The sequence below is a fragment of the Saccopteryx leptura genome, chromosome 9, assembly GCF_036850995.1.
Source record: "Saccopteryx leptura isolate mSacLep1 chromosome 9, mSacLep1_pri_phased_curated, whole genome shotgun sequence".
NCBI lineage: Eukaryota > Metazoa > Chordata > Mammalia > Chiroptera > Emballonuridae > Saccopteryx > Saccopteryx leptura.
This window is the reverse complement of record NC_089511.1, coordinates 32,089,832-32,102,472: the sequence shown is the minus strand read 5'-3', so window position 1 is coordinate 32,102,472 and position 12,641 is coordinate 32,089,832. Positions and strand designations below refer to the sequence as shown.

Here is a 12,641-nt window from a genome sequence, read left to right as displayed (position 1 = left end):
CACAAACGAATGAACCATCTGGAGGCATTTTAACATGGTCATCCACACAGACATGTCTAATATATTAGATATTAATTACTTTAGACCATTAATTAAAGCAAAGCCAAAAAGGCTTCTGTCATACATGCTTTGAACATGTCCTTTGAAGCCCAGACTGCCTATTTTTTGGTGTGTGTTATAATTCAGGCATGTCTTCCAGGTAGTTAATTGGCATTGGAGAAGGTGATGTATCAGTTCCTCTCTGATAATCTATGCTAAAAAAACAAAGAGTAGTGAAATGTGCCCATTTTTTCAGGTATGTGTATCAAAAGGTAAAATGAATGATCTAAGGGAATAATCTACTATACAAGGAACTATATATGATACAACCATGCGGTTTGGGATAGATAGTCATAAAAACTCACAGAGCCCTTTCTGGAAAAGCATCACCTGAAACCCATGGCATCCCAGGAGATAGCCATTTTGCCTACTTGAACAGGCCCTGTGGTTTCAGATGGTATTTGAGATGCTGTCCACTCTCTTCCCCACTGTTGACCCAGCACTCTGAGATTTTTCATCAGTGTCTACAGTCCCCCCGGGTCCCTGTATTTCAGCAGAGAATAAAACGATCCCTGTATATCACTTTGATACGTTTGTAAAGCACACTGCCATCTTTGGGAAGGGAACTACTAAAGAAAGATGCCTTCGTTACAGTTTACAAAACCATTGCCTAAATGTGCCTCTTCAGCTCTTACAATCAAGTTAAAAAATAGAAGCCTGTAAAGATTCCTGGAGAACCACCATCACAGGAAGGCATTCTCCCCATAATTGGAGGGCCGGCTTTAGCCTGTTAAACTAGGTGACTCGGATATTAAGTCTGTATCCTAAGACTGTCTTAATTGGCCATAAAAGCACAATTGAAAACACAGGATTTGATCATTGCACATACAGCACTAGTGCTACAATCACCAAACTAGGCCATTTTTGCAGAGAATATCCAGGCCTGAGTTCTGTTTAAGCTGTATCAGGGTTACATTTCATCATCCAATTTCAAAAAACACTAGGCTATTAAGCCAATTAAGATTCAGTGGAAGTTCAGACCATTGCACATCGTGCACATTTAACATGTGCTTCCATCCACCATCCCTGATAAAGGTGGGGGGAGAGACACATCTTACATGTTTTCTAAGGATTAAAATTGGACTTGTCTGGTGCTCACAGTGACACCTTTTGGTATCATTAGATTTAATGATGTTATAAATAATGAGTTAAACAAATTTGGAGAGTCTGATAAATGAGCTCAGGGACCATTTTGTATTAGAAAACTCTGATGTCTAAACAGAGCATGTAACTGCCACATTCTCTGAGCTCTCACGAGTTGCAGATTCCAGCCTGGTTGTATCCCATTCCCCTCCACACTGAGAATTAGGACGCACTGTGCCGGCATTAGTTCTGACAAAGCTTCAAGAACAGATGATTCGCCTTAAAAAATTATCACAGCTTTCTTTATTCTATTAGTTTTTGAAAATATTTTTATTTGTTGAGAAAATCAGAATTGTTAACTACTGATGGGTGCCTGGGTCCTTTTAGAGAGAACAGTATTGGCAGATATCATGGTTTGCAGGTGGTTGAGTTGAAAAATAAAAATAAACAGACCTATTTCACTACTTACTGTGCAACAATCTGCTTAAAATTACTAAATAGATTCCTTCCCCCTACCACATACAATGGGGGCAATAATTGTATTTACCTGGAGACATTATTGTAAAGATTGCAAGGATTTAAATATTATATGAGGCAAATAGAACTCAACAGACATTACACATTATTATTACTAAACAGTGGGGTCATGGTGAGGGACTTAGCAGGAAAGAAAGTGGTATCAGTTGTATCAAGTAGAAGCTTGTTCTAGAATATAAACTAGTTTCTAGCAAGAACCAGCCAGATCACTGATAGAACTGAGGCAATGGCTGAACTGTCTTCATTTCTCATAGCTCCCTTTCTCCCTTCCACTCCTATTTTTGGCCTGCCCATCTCATTGTTCTTTTCTTTCTCTTTAAAGACTTACTTCTTTTTTATTCACCTTTTAGAGAGGAGAGAGAGAGAGAGAAGGTGGGGAGGAGCATGAAGCATCAATTCCCATATGTGCCTTGACCAGGCAAGTCCAGGGTTTTGAACTAGTGACCTCAGCATTCCAGGTCGATACTTTATCCACTGTGCTATTACAGGTCAGGCTTTTTCTTCTTTTTAAGAGCAATTTTAGAGTCATAGCAAAATTTAGAGGAAGGCACAGAGATTTTTCATATCTCCACATACATGGGCATACCCTTCACATTATCAACTTCCTTGACCAGAGGAGGACAATTGTTACAACTGATGAACCTAAATTGACATGTTATAATCACCCAAAGTCCATAGTTTACTTTAGACTTCACTCTTGGTGTTGTACATTGTGTGGATTTGGATAAGTGCATAATTACTTGTATCCACCAATACAGTGTTATGCTGAGTAGTTTCACTGCCCTAAAGATCCTCTGTATTCTCTCAACTCATGCCTCCACCCACCCACTCCAGCCCTTGCTAACCACTGATCCTTTCACTGCCCACTTAGCTTTGGCCTTTCATATAGTTGTAATGACAAGGTATGAAACCTTTCTAGATTGGCTTCTTTCACATAGTAATATGCATGTAAAGTTCCTCCATGTCTTTTCATGGCTTCATAAATTACTTAATTTTAGTGCTGAATAGTATTCCATTGTCTGGATGTGTCACAGTTTATTTCTCCATTTACTACAGAAGGGCATCTTGCTTGCTTCTAAGTTTGGGCGATTATGAATAAGGCTACAAAAAACATCCCTGTGCAAGTCCTGCCTGTGGGGGTAGGGTGGAGGCAGGGGACTGACAAGGGCTTGCAGCCCAAAACAATGAACGCAGTCCCACCCATGGGGGTGAGGCAAAGGCCAGGGGCCAGTCAGGGCTTGCAGCCCAGGCACATGAGCGCAGTCCCACCCTTGGGGGCAGTGTGGAGGGCAGGCTGGCCAAGGCTTGCAGCCCAGGCACGTGAACACAGTCCCACCCGTGGAGGTGAGGAAAAAGCTGCAGCGACTGCCACAACGGGATGGCACCGGCAATGCCCATGCCTGAACATGTGCGGCAGCAGAGGGGGTGGTGGGCCACACTCATCAGACTCCTGTGGCCACACCCTTCTTATACACAGACAAAATGGGAAGGCAGAGAATGCAACCCAAATGAATCAACAAGAGAAATACCCAGAAAAAGATTTGAATGAGATGGAAATAACCAAATTGCCAGATGCAGATTTTAAAATAATGATTGTTAGGATGCTCAAAGATATTAGAGCAACAATCGATGGACATAACAAGCAGCTAAATAGATAGCAAGTATAAAAAAATTGAAATAATAAAAAAGAATCAGTCAGAAATAACAAATACAATATCAGAAATGAAGACCACACTGAAAGGAATTAAAAGCAGGGTGGATGAAGCTTAGGATCGAATTAGCTAGATAAAGGAAAAGATAAACAAAAGCATGGAGCAGAGCAGCAAGAAAAAAAAGGCTCAAAAAACCTGAGGAAACTCTAAGAGAACTCTGTGACAACATGAAGAGAAATAACATCCGCATCATAAGGGTTCCTGAAGGAGAAGAGAAAGAAGAAGGAATAGAGAACCTGATTGAAAAAAATCATATCTGAAAACTGCCCTAAACTGATGAAGGAAAAAGTCACACAAGTTCAAGAAGCACAGAGAGTTCCATGTAGGATAACCTCAAAAAGGCCAACACCAAGACATAGCATAATTAAAACACAAAACTTAAGAGATAAAGAATATTAAAAGCTGTAAGAGAAAAGCAGCCTATTACCTACAGAGGAGCCCCCTAAGGATGATATCTGACTTCTGAACAGAAACATTAGAGGCCGGAAGGGAATGGCAAGAAATATTCAAAGTAATGCAAAACAAGAGACTACAACCAAGACGTCTCTATCCAGCAAGCCTAGCATTTAAAATTGAAGAAGAAATAAAAAGCTTCCACGACAAAAAGAAAGCAAACTCAATGAATTCACTACAACCAAACCAATGCTAAAAGAAATGTTAAGGGGCCTTCTGTAAACAGAACAAAGGAGGGAAAATCTAGTAAAAGAGGAATGTAGATTTAAAGAATAAAATGGCAATAAACAACTACATATCAATAATAACCTTAAATGTAAATGGATTAAAAGCACCAATCAAAAGACATAGAGTAGCTGCGTGGATAAGAAAACAGGACCTATATATATGTCATCTATAAGAGACACACCTCAAAACAAAGGATACATATAGACTGAAAGTAAAAGGATGGAAAAAATATTTTATGCAAATGGAAAAGAAAAAAAAGCTGGGGTAGCAATACTTATATCAGACAAAATAGACTTAAAACACAGACTATATTAAGGGATAAAGAAGGTCACTACATAATGATAAAGGGAGCAATCCAACAGGAAGATATAATGTTATAAATATCTATGCACCTAATATAGGGGCACCTAAAGATATAAATCAGACTTTGATGGACATAAAGGCCGAGATCAACAGCAATACTATAATAGTAGGGGAATTTAGTACCCTACTAACATCACTAGATAGATCCTCAAGAAAGAAAATTAACAAAGAAATAGAAGACTTAAAGGACACACAAGATCAACTGGATTTAATAGATATCTGCAGAACCTTTCACCCTAAAGCAGCAGAATATATATTCTTTTCAAGTGCTCATGGTACATTCTCTAGGAGAGACCACATGCTAGGACACAAAATGAGTCTCAACAAATTTAAGAACACTGAAATCATATCAAGCATCTTCTCAGATCACAATGGTATGAAACTAGAAATCAACTACAATAAAAAAACTGAAAAACACTAAACACTTGGAAACTAAATAGCATGTTATTAAATAATAAATGAGTTAACAATGAGATCAAGGAAGAAATAAAAAATTTTCTTGACACAAATGAAAACAAATGAACATACAACAACTCAAAATCTATAGGACACAGCAAAAGCAGTCCTGAGAGGGAAGTTCATAGCACTATGGACATACCTTAAGAAGCTAGAAGAATCTGCATCTAAAAGAACTAGAAAAATAACAGCAAGTAAAACCCAGAGGAAGTAGAAGGAAGGAAATAATAAAGATCAGAGTGGAAATAAATGACATAGAGGCTAAAACAACAATACATAGGATCAATGAAACCAAGAGCTGGTTCTTTGAAAAGGTAAACAAGATCAATGAACCTTTAACCAGACTCACCAAGAAAAAAAAAGAAAGGACTCAAATAAATAAAATTATAAATGAGAGAGGGGAAATAACAACTGACACAACAGAAATACAAGAAATTGTAAAAAAAATACTATGAAGAACTGTATGCTATAAAATTAGACAACCTAGGCAAAATGAAAAAATTCCTACAAACATATTATCTTTCAAAAATTAATATGGAAGAATCAGAAAACCTAAACAGACCGATTTCATCAAATGAGATTGAAACAGTTACCAAAAAACTCCCCCCAAAAATAAAAGTCCTGGGTCAGATGGCTTCACAGGCGAATTTTACCAAATATTCAAAGGAGAACTAACTCCTATTCTTCTCAAGCTATTTCAAAAAATTCAAGAGGACAGAAGACTTCCAAACTCCTTTTATGAGGTGAGCATAATAATGATTCCAAAACAAGGCAAAGACACTACAAAGAAAGAAAACTATAGACCAATATCCCTGATGAATTTAGATGCTAAAATTCTTAAGAAAATATTAGCAAACTGGATCCAGAAATACATGAAAAAAAATCATACATCATGATCAGGTGGGATTTATTTTAGGGAGACAAGGCTGGTACAATATATGCAAATCAATCAATGTGATTCAACACATAAACAAAAGAAAGGATAAAAATTACAGATAATATCAATGGATGCAGAAAAAGCATTTGATAAAATCCAGCACCTATTTATGATCAAAACTCTCAGCAAAGTGGGAATACAGGGAACATACCTCAACATGATAAAGGCCATCTATGACAAACCCAAAGCCAACATCATAATCAATGGGAAAAAATTAAAAGCAATCCCCTTAAGTTCAGGAACAGGGTGCGGTGCCCCCTTTCACCACTCTTATTCAACATAGTTCTGGATGTCCTAGCCACAGCAATCAGACAAGAAGAAGAAATAAGAGGCATCCAAATTGGAAAAGAAGAAGTAAAACTATCATTATTTGCTGATGATAAAATATTGTACATAGAAAACCCTAAAGTCTCAGTCAAAAAACTACTGGACCTGATAAACGAATTCAGCAAAGTGGCAGGATATAAAATCAATACTCAGAAATCAAAGGCATTTTTATCCACCAACAATGAACTGTATGAAAGAGAAATTAAGAAAACAATCCCCTTCACTATTGCAACAACAACAACAAAAAAGTACCTAGGAGTAAAATTAATCAAAGAAATTAAAGACTTGTACTCAGAAAATTTTAAAACATTGATAAAGGAAATCAAGGAAGGTACAAAAAAGTAGAAGCATATTTCATGTTCATGGATAGGAAGAATAAATATCATTAAAATGTCTATATTACCCAAAGCAATCTATAAATTCAATGCAGTTCCTATTAAAACACCAATGACATACTTCAAAGATATAGAACAAATATTCCAAAAATTTATATGGAACCAAAAAAGAACACGAATAGCCTCAGCAATCCTGAAAAAGAAGAATAAAGTAGGTGATATCACACTTCCTGATATCAAGTTATACTATAAGGCCATCATACTTAAAACAGCTTGATACTGGCATAAGAACAGGCATAGAGATCAATGGAACAGAACAGAGAACCCAGAAATAAACCCACACCTATATAGACAATTGATATTTGACAAAGGAGGTAAGAACATACAATGAAGTAAAGACAGTCTCTTTAACAAATGGTGTTGGGAAAATTGGACAGCTACCTGCAAAAAGATGAAACTGGATCACCAACTTACACCATTCACAAAAGTAAACTCAAAATGGATAAAAGACTTAAATGTAAGTCGTGAAACCTGAACATCTTGGAAGGAAACATAGGCAGTAAACTCTGATATCTCTCTTAGCAATATTTTTGCTGATTTATCTCCACGGGGAAGTGAAATAAAGGACAGGATGAACAAATGGGGACTATATCAAACTATAAAGCTTTTGCACAGCAAAAGACAACATTAACAAAATAAAAAGACAACCCACACAATGGGAGAATATATTCGCCAATATATCTGATAAGGAGTTAATAACCAAAATTTATAAAGGACTTGTAAAACTCAACACCAGGAAGACAAACAATCCAATCAAAAAATGGGCAAAAGAAATGAATAGAGACTTCTCCAAACAGGACATACAGATGGCCAATAGGCATATGAAGAAATGTTCAACATCACTAATCATTAGAGAAATGCAAATTAAAAGCACAATGAGATACCACCTCACACCAGTCAGAATCACGCTCATTAACAAAACAACATATAATAAGTGCTGGCGAGGATGTGGAGAAAAGGGAACCCTCCTGCAATGCTGGTGGGAATGTAGACTGGTGCAGCCACTGTGGAAAACACTATGGAGATTCCTCAAAAAATTAAAAATGGATCTGCCCTTTGACCCAGCCATCCCACTATTAGGAATATATCTTATGAACACCAAATCACTGATTCAAAAGAATAATGCACCCCCATGTTTATGGCAGCATTGTTCATAATAGCCAAGATCTGGAAACAGCCCAAGTGCCTGTCAGTGGACGAATGGACTAAAAAGCAGTGGTACAGATTAAGATGGCAGCGGAGTAGGCGGACGCACAGACGCCCAGCTCTCAACACCAAACTGGAATACAAATCAATTTAGGAAAAATCAGCATGAAAAACCAACACTGAACTGCAAGAACAGCTCTCAAAAACCAAGGAACAAAGAGGAAGCTACAATAATCCTGGTAAGGAGTGCCTGAATCTCCTCTGCTTACAGGAACGGAAGGGGGGGGGGTGAGGCTGAGAGCCCAGAGAGGATTTCTTAGAGGAAAAAGAGCAGAAACTACTGCTCACAGCCACTTACCTGGCGACCAGGGAGCAAGGTGGGTTGAAAAGACCAGCTTATCTCCCAAGTGGAAAGGACAGGGAGAGGGACAGACTGTGAGGGGCTAAGGTATGCAAGAAACGAAATAAAAAAGCTGACTCATTCATGCTGGAGGTGGCCATAGCTGGGGGAGGGACTGAAACAGAGCTGAAGTGCTTCTGGATCAGAGATCTCCGGACATCTATCCAGCTCCAATCAGCGCAACAAGACACAGCTGAAAACAAGAAGTGGGGAGGAGGGGCAGTAACTCAGGTCTCCATGGAGATCTGAGATACACCTCCCCCTACTGAAGCTGAGAAAAAACCCTGCCCCCAGTGAGATTAGTTGGTGGAAGAGACCTTCAGCGTCTCAGGTTACACCCACAGCATTCCTGGTTACAGTTTCAAGGAAGCCCCCTGCTGAGATCAGTTAACAAGACTATCACCTGTTAAGAAAACAAACAAATCAAGACTTCAAAGCTGCCCAAATCTGAAAGTGGATTACAAATAATAGCTGATACCAACCCAAGAAGACCTAGAAATAACACAACTGAAAACTGGAGGCAGACAACACCAAGCCTAGACTCAACCAACTCTACAAATAAAAAAAAAAAAGAAGATGAGAAGACAAAGGAGTGCAATCCAAATGAAACCACAAGAGACACCTTCGAGAGATGAACTGAGTGATATGGAAATAATCAAACTTCCAGATGCGGAGTTCAAAATAATGATTGTAAAGATGCTTAGGGATCTTAGAACAACAATGGAGGGGCAGTTTGAAAACCTAAATAAAGAAATAGCAAGTACAAAAAAGAATCAGTTGGAGACGACAAATACAATATCAGAAATAAAGACCACAATGGAAGGAATTAAAAACAGGATAGATAGAGCAGAGGATCGAATCAGCGAGTTAGAGGACAACTGGAATGAAGGCATGAAAGCAGAGAAGAAAAGAGAAAAAAGACTCAAAAAGTCAGAGGATACTCTTAGAGACCTCTGTGACAACATGAAGAGAAATAACATCCGCATCATAGGGGTTCCTGAAGAAGAAGAAAAAGAACAAGGGATAGAGACTTTGTTCAATCATATCATAGCTGAAAACTTCCCTAAATTAATGCAAGAGAAACTCTCACAAATCCAAGAAGCACAGAGGACTCCATTAAAGAGAAACCCAAAGAAACCTACACCAAGACACATCATAATTAAAATACCAAAGCTAAGCGATAAAGAGAAAATATTAAAAGCTGCAAGAGAAAAAAAAGTTATCACCTACAAAGGAGCCCCCATAAGGATGACATCTGACTTCTCAACAGAAACACTTGAGGCCAGAAGGGAATGGCAAGAAATATTCAAAGTAATGCAGAACAAGAACCTACAAGAAAGACTACTTTATCCAGCAAGGCTATCATTTAAAATCGAAGAAGAAATAAAAAGCTTCCCAGACAAAAAAACAACTCAAGGAATTCATTACAACCAAACCAATGCTGCAGGAAATATTAAGGGGCCTGGTGTAAACAGATCAAAGTGGGAAAAGAATACAGAAAAAAAAAAAAAAGGAATACACCTTTAAAGAAGAAAATGGCAATAAACAACTACATATCAATAATAACCTTAAATGTAAATGAATTAAATGATCCAATCAAAAGACATAGGGTAGCTGCATGGATAAGAAAACAGGACCCATATATATGTTGTCTACAAGAGACATACCTTAGAACAAAAGACACACATAGATTGAAGGTAAAAGGATGGAAAAAAACGTTTCATGCAAACAGAAATGAAAAAAAAGCTGGGGTAGCAATACTTATATCAGACAAATTGGACTTTAAAACAAAGGATATAGTAAGAGATAAAGAAGGCCACTACATAATGATAAAGGGAGTAATCCAACAGGAAGATATAACTATTATAAATATCTATGCACCTAATATAGGAGCACCCAAATATATAAAACAGACTTTGATGGATTTAAAGGGCGAGATCAACAGCAATACTATAATAGTAGGGGATTTCAATACCCCACTAACATCACTAGATAGATCCTCAAGAAAGAAAATTAACAAAGAAACAGCAGACTTATTGGAAACACTAGAGCAACTCGATTTAATAGATATCTTCAGAACCTTTCACCCTAAAGCAGCAGAATATACATTCTTTTCAAGTGCTCATGGTACATTCTCTAGGATAGACCACATGTTAGGGCACAAAAGTGCTCTCAACAAATTTAAGAAGACTGAAATCATATCAAGCACTTTCTCCGATCACAACGGCATGAAACTAGAAATGAATCACAGCAGAAAAGCTCAAAAATTCTCAAACACATGGAAACTAAATAGCAAGATGTTAAATAATGAATGGATTAAGAATGAGATCAAAGAAGAAATAAAAAAATTCCTAGAAACGAATGACAATGAGCATACAACAACTCAAAATTTATGGGACACAGCGAAAGCAGTGCTGAGAGGGAAGTTCATAGCATTACAGGCACACTTTCAGAAGCTAGAAAAAGCTCAAATAAACAACTTAACCCTGCATCTAAAAGAATTAGAAAAAGAACAGCAAGTAAAGCCAAAATGTAGTAGAAGGAAGGAAATAATAAAGATCAGAGCAGAAATAAATGACATAGAGGCTAAAGAAACAATACAGAGGATCAATGAAACTAGGAGCTGGTTCTTTGAAAAGGTAAACAAGATTGATGAACCTTTAAGTAGACTCACCAAGAAAAAGAGAGGACTCAAATAAATAAAATTAGAAATGAGAGAGGAGAAATAACAACTGACACAACAGAAATACAAAATATTGTAAGAAAATACTATTAAGAACTGTATGCCAAAAAACTAGACAACCTAGATGAAATGGACAAATTCCTTGAAACATACAATCTTCCAAAAATCAATCTGGAAGAATCAGAAAACCTAAACAGACCGATTACAACAAAGGAGATCAAAACAGTTATCAAAAAACTCCCAACAAAGAAAAGTCCAGGGCCCGATGGCTTCACAACGGAATTCTACCAAATATTCAAAGAAGAACTAACTCCTATCCTTCTCAAACTATTTTAAAAAATTCAAGAGGAAGGAAGACTTCCAAACTCCTTTTATGAGGCGAGCATAATTCTGATTCCAAAACCAGGCAAAGACAACACAAAGAAAGAAAATTATAGGCCAATATCTCTGATGAATATAGATGCTAAAATCCTCAACAAAATATTAGCAAACCGGATCCAACAATATATGGAAAAAATCATACACCATGATCAAGTGGGATTTATTCTGGGGAGGCAAGGCTGGTACAATATTCGTAAATCAATCAATGTGATTCATCACATAAACAAAAAGAAGGAGAAAAACCATATGATAATTTCAATAGATGCAGAAAAAGCATTTGATAAAATCCAGCACCCATTCATGATCAAAACTCTCAGCAAAGTGGGAATACAGGGAACATACCTCAACATGATGAGAGCCATCTATGAGAAACCCACAGCCAACATCATACTCAATGGGAAAAAATTAAAAGCAATACCCTTAAGATGAGGAACAAGGCAGGGGTGCCCCCTTTCACCACTCTTATTTAATATAGTCCTGGAAGTCCTAGCCACAGCAATCAGACAAGAAGAACAAATAAGAGGCATTCAAGTTGGAAAAGAAGAAGTAAAACTATCATTATTTGCAGATGATATGATATTGTATATAGAAAACCCTAAAGTCTCAATCAAAAAACTACTGGACCTGATAAATAAATTCAGCAAAGTGGCAGGATATAAAATCAATACTCAGAAATCAGAAGCATTTTTATACACCAACAATGAACAGTCAGAAAGAGAAATTAAGGAAACAATCCCCTTCACAATTACAACCAAAAAAATAAAGTACCTAGGAGTAAACTTAACCAAGGAGACTAAAGACTTGTACTCGGAAAATTACAAAACATTGATAAAAGAAATCAAGGAAGATACAAACAAGTGGAAGCATATACCGTGCTCATGGTTAGGAAGAATAAACATCATTAAAATGTCTATTTTACCCAAAGCAATCTATAAATTCAATGCAATACCAATTAAAATACCAATGACATACTTCAAAGATATAGAACACATATTCCAAAAATTTATATGGAACCAAAAGAGGACACGAATAGCCTCAGCAATCTTAAAAAAGAAGAATAAAGTGGGAGGTATCACACTTCCTGATATCAAGTTATACTACAAGGCCGTTGTACTCAAAACAGCCTGGTAGTGGCATAAGAACAGGCATATAGATCAATGGAACAGAACAGAGAACCCAGAAATAAACCCACAGTTCTATGGACAACTGATATTTGACAAAGGAGGTAAGGAAATACTTTGGAGTAAAGACAGCCTCTTTAACAAATGGTGTTGGGAAAACTGGACAGCTACCTGCAAAAAAATGAAACTAGATCACCAGCTTACACCACTCACAAAAATAAACTCAAAATGGATAAAAGACTTGAATGTAGGCCGTGAAACCATAAGCATCTTAGAAGAAAACATAGGCAGTAAGCTCTCGGACATCTCTCGGAGCAATA

At 37.2% G+C, this 12,641-nt stretch overlaps 1 protein-coding gene across 1 annotated transcript in view; it reads right to left on the bottom strand.

Annotated features, from left to right (window-relative positions):
- CDH13 (cadherin 13) overlaps positions 1 to 12,641 on the bottom strand; it is a 1,120,140-nt gene that overhangs the window by 817,113 nt on the left and 290,386 nt on the right. The window lies entirely within an intron of this gene.